Source organism: Neodiprion lecontei, chromosome 5 (genome assembly GCF_021901455.1).
Source record: "Neodiprion lecontei isolate iyNeoLeco1 chromosome 5, iyNeoLeco1.1, whole genome shotgun sequence".
In the NCBI taxonomy this organism is placed as follows: domain Eukaryota; kingdom Metazoa; phylum Arthropoda; class Insecta; order Hymenoptera; family Diprionidae; genus Neodiprion; species Neodiprion lecontei.
The window spans coordinates 21,966,308-21,978,978 of record NC_060264.1 but is presented as its reverse complement, the minus strand read 5'-3'; the positions used below and the strand labels follow the sequence as shown (position 1 = coordinate 21,978,978).

At 47.3% G+C, this 12,671-nt stretch overlaps 1 pseudogene; it reads left to right on the top strand.

Annotated features, from left to right (window-relative positions):
* The first annotated feature begins 1,169 nt into the window (after nt 1-1,169).
* Nucleotides 1,170-12,301, top strand: LOC107217637 (annotated as a pseudogene).
* The last annotated feature ends 370 nt before the right edge of the window (nt 12,302-12,671 follow it).

Genomic DNA, 12,671 nt, shown 5'->3' with positions numbered 1-12,671 from the left:
TTTGGGCTCTAGGGTGAACCAGGCGCAGCAGGCGATCGCGGATCGGGGCCTGAGTCAGCCGACCAACACATCCGCTCTGATGGAATTGAAAGAATTTATGCTCAGGGCTGAAGAAGTCACGATAGTTCAGGTGGAGGCCAAGCTGCATGAAATAATCGAGTACATATTGTTTCTATCGGATTACTGGATCCTCACCAATGATGAAATACAAAATAACAACAAGACGTTTCATTGGTACCACACGATGCCGATCATATTCGAGGATCACAAGGCGATGGTAGAGTTGAAGATCGTAGAGTTCCAGGAAACTTTGAAAGGTGAGTGGGCACTGCTGCTCTGGGTTTCAATTTGCGGTTAAAATGCGTTCGTTTTACAGCTCGGTATCAGAAATTCACTGACGAACTGGCGCAGTATGCCAAACAGGCTGAAGAGCTGCAGTACTGGAATGATATAGAGGACATTCACCGTTATCAGAAGAAAGCGCAGAATCTAGAGAACAAGCTGATTGCGGCAATGGAGAAGATAGACCGGTTTAACGAGGAGGAGGTGTCATTCGGTTGGGAAACAACGCAATACCCAGAACGAAAGAAGATAGTGGACCGTATGATGCCGTTCAAGAAACTCTTTGACAGCGGATGCGAGTTTCTCACGAAGTACGAGCGATGGATGAACGCCATGATTGGCTCTTACCAGCCCGAGGAAATAGACAGCGATGTAGGCATAGCGTACAGGACGATATACAAGCTGGAGAAGAGTTTTCTCGAACCGGGACCGAAGAAATTAGCAATGGCAGTTCACGAAAAGATCGACGAATTCAGGCAGCATATGCCGGTCATTATGACCCTCGGCAATCCAGGGATTAAGGCTCGCCACTGGGAGCAGATTTCTGAGATCGTTGGATTTCCAATAAAAGTTGACTCCGAACTTACACTGGGAAAGGTTCTCGAGTTGGGGCTTGACGATTACATAGTTCGGTTTGAGAGCATTTCCGAAGCTGCGTCAAAAGAAAATACACTTGAAAAAAACTTGGAGAAAATGCAGAAAGACTGGGTAGACATGAGCTTCACGGTCAATCCGTACAAGGATTCTGGCACCTTTGTCATCGCTGGTGTCGACGAGATTCAGCTGATGCTTGACGACCACATTACGCGGACGATGACCATGAAGAACTCTGCGTACATAAAACCTTTCGAGTCGAAAATTCTGTGAGTTTGTGGGAGGGACGTTCACAAGTGAGCGAAACAACGTGTTTCCGATCCCGTTCAATGATTTCAGACGCTGGGAAGGCAAGCTACATCTCCTGCAGGACATACTTGACCAGTGGCTGAAAGTACAGGCAACGTGGATGTACTTGGAACCGATTTTCTCCTCTCCGGATATTCAGCAGCAGATGCCAGAGGAAGGGCGAAGGTTCAGCGCGGTGGACAAAACGTGGCGGGACATAATGAAGACCGTATACTCCGATTCGCGGGTTTTGTCTGTTCTAGAAATTGACAAGATGCTCGAGAGGCTTCGGAAGAGCTTTGGGCTTCTGGAACTGATCCAAAAAGGACTCAACGAGTACCTAGAAAAAAAGAGGCTCTACTTCCCCAGGTTCTTCTTCCTTTCAAACGATGAGCTCCTCGAAATACTGTCAGAAACGAAAGATCCGACTCGGTGAGGTTTCACAATTGACTGTAAATAAAGTAGTTAGCAAATATTTACTTTAACGTTATCCTTCGTCTTTCCAGAGTTCAACCTCATTTGAAAAAGTGCTTCGAGGGAATAGCGAAGCTCGCGTTCAACTCAGACCTCGAAGTCAGTAAGATGAAGTCGGCCGAAGGAGAGGAAGTCGACTTGATCGACATTATTTCGACCGCGGCTGCAAGGGGTCAGGTAGAAAAGTGGCTTTTGGAACTGGAAGGAGACATGCGTAGAAGCGTTAGGCAGATGGTGATTTTGGCGATCGATGCATATCCGATAAAAGAACGCTCAACGTGGGTCCTCGAGTGGCCTGGACAGACGGTTCTCTGCGTGGGTTCGATGTACTGGACAGTTCAAATTGAGGAAGCAATGCCACTCGGGGTGCCAGGACTGAAGAATTACCTGGACCTTTGTAACGCTCAGTTGAATGAGATAATATTACTGGTCAGAGGAAAGCTATCCACGCAAAATCGAATCACTCTTGGTCAGTGTGCAAGGTACTGGTTATTCCCTCGTTCTTCGCGTGTTCATCGCGGATTTTCTTTTGTCCCAGGTGCCTTAGTCACTCTCGACGTCCATGCCAGAGATGTACTAGTAGGACTCTGGCAGGACCAGGTCGTCGTCAACAATGACTTCAAGTGGCTTTGCCAGTTGAGATACTATTGGCAGGTGATTTCTGACGGACATTAGTCGGTAGTTGAAACACTGATTAGATCAGGGACTAATTCGCCCTTGATATCCAGGCCGGGACCGAACTGGAAGAGGAAAATCTTTGCGTCTACATGATCAACTCTTCTCTTTATTACGGTTACGAATACCTTGGCAATTCACCGCGGCTCGTTATAACCCCGCTAACTGATCGATGCTACCGAACTCTCTTCGGGGCCCTGAGCCTTCACTTGGGTGGAGCTCCAGAAGGCCCAGCAGGCACAGGAAAAACTGAGACGACGAAGGACTTGGCGAAGGCAATTGCGAAGCAGTGCGTTGTCTTCAACTGCTCGGACGGTCTGGACTATATCGCTTTGGGCAAGTTTTTCAAGGGCCTGGCATCATGTGGAGCCTGGTCATGCTTTGACGAATTCAACCGAATCGATCTCGAAGTTCTCTCTGTGGTTGCGCAGCAGATACTAACTATTCAGAGGGGGATAAACTCTGGGGCGCCGAAGCTGCTCTTCGAAGGTACAGAAATATGGCTGGATCCCAGTTGCGCCGTTTTCATCACCATGAATCCTGGGTATGCCGGGAGGTCGGAGCTACCGGACAACTTGAAGGCGCTCTTCAGATCCGTCGCCATGATGGTGCCTGATTATGCCCTGATATCGGAGAACACACTCTACTCTTACGGCTTCTACAACGGGCGTCCGCTGGCAGTGAAAATAGTGACTGCGTACAAGCTGTGTTCGGAACAACTTAGCAGTCAGTGTCACTACGATTACGGGATGCGAGCAGTAAAATCCGTCTTGGTCGCAGCTGGGAACCTGAAGCTTAAGTACCCGGACGAATCTGAGGACATTTTGATGCTACGCAGTATAAAGGACGTCAACTTGCCAAAGTTTCTGAGTCACGACTTACCCCTCTTCCAAGGCATCGCCTCCGACCTTTTTCCTGGGGTTGAACTGCCTGAGCCCGATTACACCCACATAAACAGCTGCACGAAGGAAGCATGTCTCGCAGCGAATCTACAGTGTACAGATTTCTTTCTCGAGAAAGTACAGCAGATATTCGAGATGATGATAGTCAGACACGGTTTCATGATCGTCGGTCTTCCCTTTGGCGGTAAAACGTCGGCGTACAGGATGCTCGCCGAGTGTTTGACTCGCCTTGAGGAACAGAATCTGATGGAAGAGCACCGGGTCGAGATTACGGTGATCAATCCGAAGTCGATAACGATGGGCCAGTTGTACGGACAGTTCGATCCAGCGTCCCACGAATGGAGCGACGGAGTGCTTGCCGTCAGCTACAGAGCCTTTGCCGTCTCGCAAAATGAAAATCGAAAGTGGTTAATTTTTGATGGACCCGTCGACGCGATCTGGATCGAAAACATGAACACAGTGTTGGATGACAATAAGAAACTCTGCCTCATGTCCGGTGAAATAATCCAGCTCGCTCCGACCACCAATTTAATATTTGAGCCCATGGACTTGGAGGTTAGTAAATATCTTTCAAGTGCTCTTGAGATAATTTAAGACTTGTTTTTGCTTCTAGGTCGCTTCTCCAGCCACCGTGTCTCGCTGTGGTATGATTTACATGGAGCCCGTGACTCTGGGTTGGACGCCGCTTCTGAAATCATGGATGAACACGCTGCCCAACACCCTGAGCGAACACATTAAGATCCAGTTGAAAGAAATGTTCATGAGATTTTGTTCAATATTGTTACATCTGATTCGGCGTTGCGGAGTAAAAGTAAGTCATATTCTTTGACAGAATTGATGTGCAAATGTTGTAATTGACTTTTTTTTTATACCCAGGAAATGATCCCGATGCCAGATTCAAACCTAGTTCGCTCAGTAATGCATCTGTGCGATTGTTTCATGGACGATTTTAAAAATCCTAGGTATATCGAGAGCATATCCGATCTGGACATGAGGGCACAGATAGAGGCAGGCAATTTCATATATAAAATATTACGAAGAGTTCCTCCGATAACTTTCCAGATTATCTTTTGATCAGGGATCGTTCTTCTTTTCCTGCGTTTGGGCGCTAGGTGGAACGCTGATGGCGACGTACCGAGAGTGGTTCAACGATCTTTTCCGCGGTTTGATGGACAGGGAATTCCCCGAGGAGCTGATCGCACGATTTGGCATTCCGGAAGACATAACTGGTCCAAAGAAGCCTTATGTTTGTCCAATACCATCAGGCGGGCTAGTTTTCGACTACAACTACGTCAAGGAGGGTAAAGGTCATTGGAAACTCTGGTCTGACAACTTGTCTGACGTTCCACCGATCCCGCGGGACATGCCGGTCAACCAGATAATCGTGCCGACCGTCGAGACGATCCGATACATGGAGCTCTTCAGGAAGCTGGTTTCGCATCAGAAGCCGGTCCTCCTGGTCGGGCCGACGGGGACTGGCAAGTCGGTCTACATAATGGAATTCCTCCTGAAGATAAACGACGCCAAGGTGTATAAGCCCCTTTTCATAAACTTCTCAGCTCAGACGACGGCCAATCAAACCCAGGACATAATAATGAGCAAGCTGGACAAGCGGAGAAAAGGCGTATATGGCGCACCGCCTGGAAAATTCTGGGTCATCTTTGTTGACGACGTATCAATGCCCCTGAAAGAGGAATATGGCGCTCAACCGCCGATCGAACTTCTCCGACAGTGGCTCGACCACCAGCAGTGGTTCGACCGGCGGGAAATCGTTCCCATAAAGCTGGTAGACGTTCAGATAATGTGCGCGATGGGGCCACCGACAGGTGGAAAAGACGTCACGCCCAGGTTCAAGCGGCACTTTTTCACGTTGAGCATATCTGAGTTTCAAGATGATGTCATGGTGATGATATTCACCAACATCATGCTCTGGCACATTGATGCCCAGGGCTTTGGTCCAGAATTCATATCATGTGCGGATCAGGTGGTCCTTGGCACGTTGGATATATACAAAGAGAGTCTCATCAACCTGTTGCCCACCCCGGCAAAGTCACACTATCTGTTCAACTTACGTGATTTTTCCCGAGTCATCCAGGGCGTTCTTTTGTCGACTCCGGAATCCATGCCAAATCCGGTGAGTTAATTTACGATCTGTCAGTCGCGTGTCAGACAGTTATTTAATTTTTTTTTTTTTTGTAAGCTCAAAATGAAACGGCAATGGGTACACGAAGTGCTCCGTGTCTACGGTGACCGGCTTGTAGATGAAGGAGACATTGGCTGGCTGGTTGGCCAGCTCCGAAAGACGATGGCCAAGCGAATGGATGAGGACATGGACAAGATGTTCCAAGACTTCACAGGGGATCCCGAAATTGAGGTGAAAATTACCTTCACGTTCCGGGATAGAAACGATAGTTAAATTGTTCGTATTTGTCTTCAGGTTGAGGATTACCATTTGCGAAATTTGGTGTACTGCGACTTTCATGATCCCCTGGCAGAGAAGAGGATGTACGTCGAAGTCGAGGCGCTTGATACACTTGCTGAAATTGTCGAGGAGTATCTAGCCGAATACAACTCGATGACGAAGAAGCCCATGAACCTGGTTCTCTTCAGGTATGTCGTTAGGAATAATGGTGAGTCGACTGGTCTGTCAATCCGAACTTTCACAGGTTCGCTGTCGAGCATCTGTCCAAGATCTGTCGCATAATAAAACAGCCCCGAAGCCATGCGCTTCTTGTGGGTGTTGGAGGCTCAGGTCGACAATCGTTGACACGTTTGGCTGCCCACATATCTGAGTACGATATATTTCAAGTCGAGATATCGAAGCAGTACGGAGTGTACGAGTGGCACGAAGACGTCAAGATAGTCCTCCGCAAGAGTGCCGCGACAGAATTGCACGCAGCGTTTCTTTTTACCGATAGTCAAATAAAGGAGGAGTCGTTCCTTGAGGACATCAGCAACCTGCTGAATGCCGGCGAAGTTCCAAACTTATTCGCTGCGGACGAGAAGGCGGAGATTTGTGAGAAGATGCGTCAGATAGACAGGCAGCGAGACAAGACGCTCCAAACGGACGGCAGCCCGGTTGCTCTCTTCAATTTCTTCGTTCAAGTTGTCCGCGAACAGTTGCACATCATTGTCGCTATGTCACCCATCGGTGACGGCTTCCGAAACAGGATTCGCAAGTTCCCTGCTCTTGTGAATTGCTGCACAATCGACTGGCTCCAGCCATGGCCTGAAGATGCTCTTGTCGCTGTTGCGACCAAGTTTCTTGAGAAGATAAAACTGTCCTCTCAAGAGAGGCTTGCCTGCATCGAGATGTGCCAGGTCTTCCACACCTCGACTCAGCAGCTTTCTAAGGAATTCCTTTCTCAAGCTCGCAGGTGGAATTACGTCACACCCACATCTTACCTCGAACTGATTAACACTTTCAAAAATTTACTCGCGAAAAAGAGGCAGGAGGTCATTGACGGGAAGAAGAGGTACGAAGCGGGTCTCGGAAAATTGGACAACACTCACAAGCAGGTTGGCAAAATGCAAGAAACTTTAATGGCGCTTCAGCCGAAGCTTTTGGTCGCTGCAAAGGAAGTCGAAAAGATGCTTGAAAGCGTTCAGAAGGAGAGCGCTGAGGCATCCACAGTTGAGGCGATTGTCAAGAAAGATGAAGAGGCTGCGATGGTTAGAAAAAAGTTGAACTTCATCTCAAACTGATCGGAATTCATCATTCCTTAGTGCAACTAATGCTCGTTGTGAGTTTTAGGTTGTAGCTGGAGAGGCTGAAGCGATTCGCGCGGATTGCAACGCGGATTTAGAACTTGCGATGCCGATATTGAACGCAGCAAACGCAGCGTTGAATACACTGACTCCTCCAGATATTGTGATAGTTAAAACGATGAAAAATCCACCGGCAGGTGTCAAGCTCGTAATGGAGGCAGTATGCATATTGAAGGTAAGGAGATCACTTCATGAGGTACGGAAAAAACGGCATAATCGTTGGGTTGTCTTCTTTTTCAGGGTCTGAAGCCCGAAAAGGTGACGACAGACGGTATCCACCAGGTGGACGACTACTGGAAACCGTCACTGCGAATCTTGGGGGATATCAAATTCCTGGACACATTGCAGCAGTTTGACAAGGACAACATACCCGAAAAAATAATGACGAAGATCCGAACCTCAATCCTAACAAACCCGAACTTTGATCCTGACAAGATAAAGAACGCCTCGACGGCCTGCGAGGGTCTGTGCAAGTGGGTGTACGCCCTGTCGGAATACGACAAAGTGGCAAAGGTCATTGCGCCGAAAAAGAAGGCTCTGGCGAAGGCAGAAGCTTTGTTTGCTGAGGCGATGGCGGAGCTCGACGTCAAACGAGCGCAGCTTAAGCAGGTCCAGGACAGAGTTGCCGCCTTGGAACGCCTGCTTGCTGAGCGGAAGAAGAGTTACCAGAACATGATGGACGTGGTAGACGACTGTGAAATGAAGCTGATCAGAGCCAAGGAACTGATTGGTGGACTGGGCGGCGAGTACACGCGGTGGTCAGACACGGCGACAGCGCTTGGCCAGCGGTACTTTCGGCTTACCGGTGATGTTCTTATCGCCGCGGGCATCGTCGCCTACCTAGGTGTTTTCACGATGCAATACCGTTCCAAGCAAGTCGAGTTCTGGGTCAAGTTTTGCACGGGCCTGAACGTCGTCTGTTCCCAGGACTACCAGCTCACTCAGGTTCTCGGAGACCCCGTGCAAATCAGGTCCTGGGCTATTTTTGGCCTGCCAAGCGATCTCTTTTCCGTCGATAACGCTATCATCGTCACCAACTCCATGCGCTGGCCCCTCATGATAGACCCTCAGGGTCAGGCCAACAAGTGGGTCAAGAATACGGAGAAGGCCTGCAACATCAATGTCATTCGACTCACCCAAAATGATTACATGCGTATCCTCGAAAGCGCTATTCAGTTTGGCCAGCCTGTACTGCTGGAAAACGTCGGCGAGGAACTCGACGCTGCTCTCGAACCACTTCTTCTGAAGCAGACTTACAAGGCTGGCGGAACTCTTTGCATCAAACTTGGTGACTCGGTTGTCGAGTATAATGAAAAGTTCAGGTGAGATTTTTATGGGACTGAACTAATGGATTAGCTACTAATCGGTCTCGATTTTTTTTTAGGCTTTACATCACGACTAAATTGAGAAATCCACACTATCTACCAGAGGTTGCCGTTAAGGTTACGCTCCTCAATTTCATGATAACGCCTATTGGCCTCGAGGATCAGTTACTAGGAATTGTTGTCGCAAAGGAACGGCCTGATTTGGAGGCTGAAAAGAATCAGCTGATCGTTCAGGGAGCCGCAAACAAAAAGTAATCGAACATAGATTAGGTGGTACGAAATACAAGGTGATAAAAATCTTTCGAAAGAGTGAATTACTCTTCGCAGAATGTTGAAGGACATCGAAGACAAGATTCTTCAAGTCCTGTCATCATCTGACGAAAATATTCTGGAGGACCAGACGGCGATCGGCGTTCTTAGCTCGTCGAAAATTCTTTCTGACGATATCCAAACCAAACAAGCAGCCACTGAAATCACTGAGAAGTCGATCGATGTTGCCAGACTTCAATACACCGGCATCGCTGTTTACTCCACCATCTTGTTCTTCACCATAGGTAATACGCCAATTAATTTGGCAGTAACCATTTGGATTTTTAAACTTTGCTTTTGTTTTTAGCGGTCCTGGCTAATATCGATCCAATGTATCAGTACTCGTTAGTATGGTTCGTCAACCTGTTCAAATCGACGATCGAAAACACGCCCCCAGTGGAAGACCTTGATCAACGGTTGGCCGATCTGACTAAAAATTTTACATATTCGTTGTACGTGAACATATGCCGCTCGTTGTTCGAGAAGGACAAGCTGCTCTTCTCTCTTCTGCTAGTCATCAACCTTCTGAACAAGCAGGGTAAGATATCAAACGCTCATTGGATGTTCCTGCTAACAGGCGGCGTCGGCCTCGACAATCCTCATCCAAATCCTACAAACTGGCTGCCAATAAAGTCGTGGGACGAACTCTGTCGCTTGAATGACGTGACTGGATTCAGCGTGAGTTATTTACCTTCGAAAACGGCTTTCGCTGATTACAGAATCACATGTTTAGGGCATCAGAGACTCATTTGCATCAAACCTCACAGCGTGGAAAAAGATATTCGATCACAAGGAGCCGCACACTGAGAACATGCCACCTCCGTTCGACAAGCTTACGTCGTTCGAAAGGATGTTGGTGGTCAGATGCGTCCGAGCTGACAAAATGGTGCCGGCCGTTCATCAATTCGTTGAATGTGAGAAAAATTGAAGATAACGATGACGAATGAGAGGACAAGTATCTTATCTTCATTCTTCGTTAATCAGCTGAAATGGGAAGGCAGTACGTGGAGCCTCCGCCGTTTGACCTCATATCTTCTTACGCCGATTCGCACTGCTGCGTTCCCCTGATATTTGTCCTGACTCCTGGTGCCGATCCGACAGCAGTTTTACTCAAGTTCGCTGACGACCAAGGATTCGGTGCCAACAGGCTCTTTTCTCTATCCCTTGGACAGGGGCAGGGACCGATTGCCGTTCGACTGATCGATGAGGGGATTAAAAACGGCACGTGGGTCGTACTCCAGAATTGTCACCTGGCCAAAAGTTGGATGAGCACCCTGGAAAAGGTCGATTTGTACTTAATTTTGAAATATTCGGGTGATGATACCTAAAATTTTTTCAACTTCTATTCAGGTTTGTGAAAACCTTCTTCCGGAAACTGTTCATCCCGATTTCCGACTCTGGCTAACGAGCTACCCGGCCGATCACTTTCCGGTTAGCGTTCTTCAAAACGGTGTCAAGATGACGAATGAACCACCGAAGGGCTTGAGAGCTAATATAATCCGATCTTACCTCCAAGTGAGTCGAGAATTTGCTGCAAGCTGTCGTCCATTGAACAATCACGATTTTCTTCAAGGATCCGATCTGTGACCCGGAATTTTTCGAGAAATCGAAGCAGAAGGTTATCTTCAAAAAGATGTTATTCGGACTCTGCTTCTTTCACGCGATCGTCCAGGAGCGTCGCAAGTTCGGACCGATCGGCTGGAATAATCCGTATGAGTTCAACGAAACCGATTTACGAATCAGCGTGCTCCAGCTGAAAATCTTCCTCGATCAATACGCCGATGTTCAATACGAGGCCCTGAAATATCTAACAGGTTTTCATTATTCGTCCGACTTCGCCAGAGTTATCGGACAGTGAATAATCAACATTGCTCTACAGGTGAGTGCAACTATGGCGGCCGGGTGACGGACGAGTGGGACCGGCGAACGCTGGTTACCATCTTGGCGAAATTCTACTGCCCGTCTCTCGTAGAGAATGAAAAGCACCTCTTCGATCCGAGCGGCATTTACTACGTTCCGGAGGTTAGTGACCACGCGGAGTTCCTCGAGTTCGTTAAGACTCTGCCACTGATAACGGGGCCGAGCGTTTTCGGCATGAACGAAAACGCGGACATCATAAAAGACCAGCAGGAAACGGACCTGATGCTATCCTCCGTGCTTCTCACCCAGGTGAATTCGCGAGCTCATGGAAGTGAAGACGAATTTGACTCCATCTTTGGTTTCTCTGCTGTTGCTTCGTAGGACACCGCGACGAGCGAAGGAGACGGTGGAAAATCCCCAGACGAAGTGGTCTTCGAGGTGGCGGCTGATATTCTATCCAAGCTTCCGGCTGACTTCGACCTCGTCAACGCCCTCGAGAAATATCCAACCTCTTACGAACAAAGTATGAATACAGTGCTGGTTCAGGAGATGGGGAGATTCAACAAGTTGCTACAGACCATAAGGAGCAGCCTTCAAAACGTCCAGAAAGCCATAAAAGGTTGTCCAAATACGTGGTTTGTAATTCGTAAACAACGGAAATAAGAGTACCAAATTGAAACTCTGTTTTCCAAGGTCTGGTAATCATGAACGCTGAGCTTGAGGAGGTCATGATGTCAACAATAACTGGAAGGATACCTATGATGTGGAAATCCCGGTCTTACCCGTCCCTGAAGCCACTCGGTAGCTACATAAACGACTTTCTGCGGCGGCTCACGTTCTTGCAGGTGAATTTGAAGTTTGATCTTATTTCCGGAGTGCGAAGTGTTAACTTTCTCTTTCTCGAAATAAGGAATGGTACATGGATGGTCCCCCCACGTCCTTCTGGATATCCGGCTTCTACTTTACTCAAGCCTTCCTAACTGGCGCCCGGCAAAATTTTGCCAGGAAATACTCGATTCCTATCGATCTATTGATCTACGACTTTATACCTCTGAAGGAAACCACGTTTCCCACACCTCCTGAGGACGGTGTCTACGTGTACGGTCTTTTCCTCGACGGGGCGAGATTCAACTTGTCGACAATGATGCTTGACGAGTCATTGCCCAAAGTTCTTTACGACGAAGTTCCAGTCGTGAGTTTATCGTTTACGTTTTTGTATCTGGAGATTGACCGACCAAATCGAAAATTCTTGCTAGATTAAAGAACGAATGACCAGATGGAATAAATTAACGAAAATTAAATACGCTCCTCTGCAGTTATGGCTTGTCCCGATAACCAAATCGAAGATTAAAGAGAGGTCGACTTACACGTGCCCTGTATATAAGACGAGCGAACGTCGTGGGATTCTCTCAACTACGGGTCACTCGACGAACTTTGTTATTGCTATGTGGCTGCCGACGAACCTTCCGCAAGAACATTGGATAATCCGAGGCGTGGCAATGCTTTGTCAGCTTTCGCAGTAATAATCGTCGCGATGATGTCTAAAAAAATTCATGGCGTTAACACAGCGCAATACTACCACGTACATAATTTAGAGCGATAAATTGTTTTCTTTACACGATTCGCATCAGTTGAATGGAAAGCTGAAACGCATTGGCGGAACTAGTTTACGATTGCATCATCAATTTACAAAAATTGTATGTCTGATTTAAAATTTTTTTACATTACTTGAAGTAACGTTAATTTACTGGTCGTTTCAACTTGACTCAAAAAATTTAAACGAGGTCGAATTTTGCTTAAAACATAACTTTACATAAACGTGAAATGAGTTCAAACGACTTTATAGGGATTTTGAATTAATTCATACAACCGGTTTCAAGTAAATTCGAAAGGCTGCACGTGGCGTCAAGTGACTAAACACGATTAAAACCGACTTTGTGACTTTTAGTAGTATCAAGTGATCCCAAAGTACTTAAAATGGATGACCACGACTCAAAACAACTTTACTTAGCTTGGAATTATGCGAAAGACCCATAACGACGGATCAAGAGTGACTGTACATCTGCAAATTCGTGAACATTGAAAAAATTCGTGCTTATCGTCGTGGAGAAAAATCGGATACAATTCACAAAAT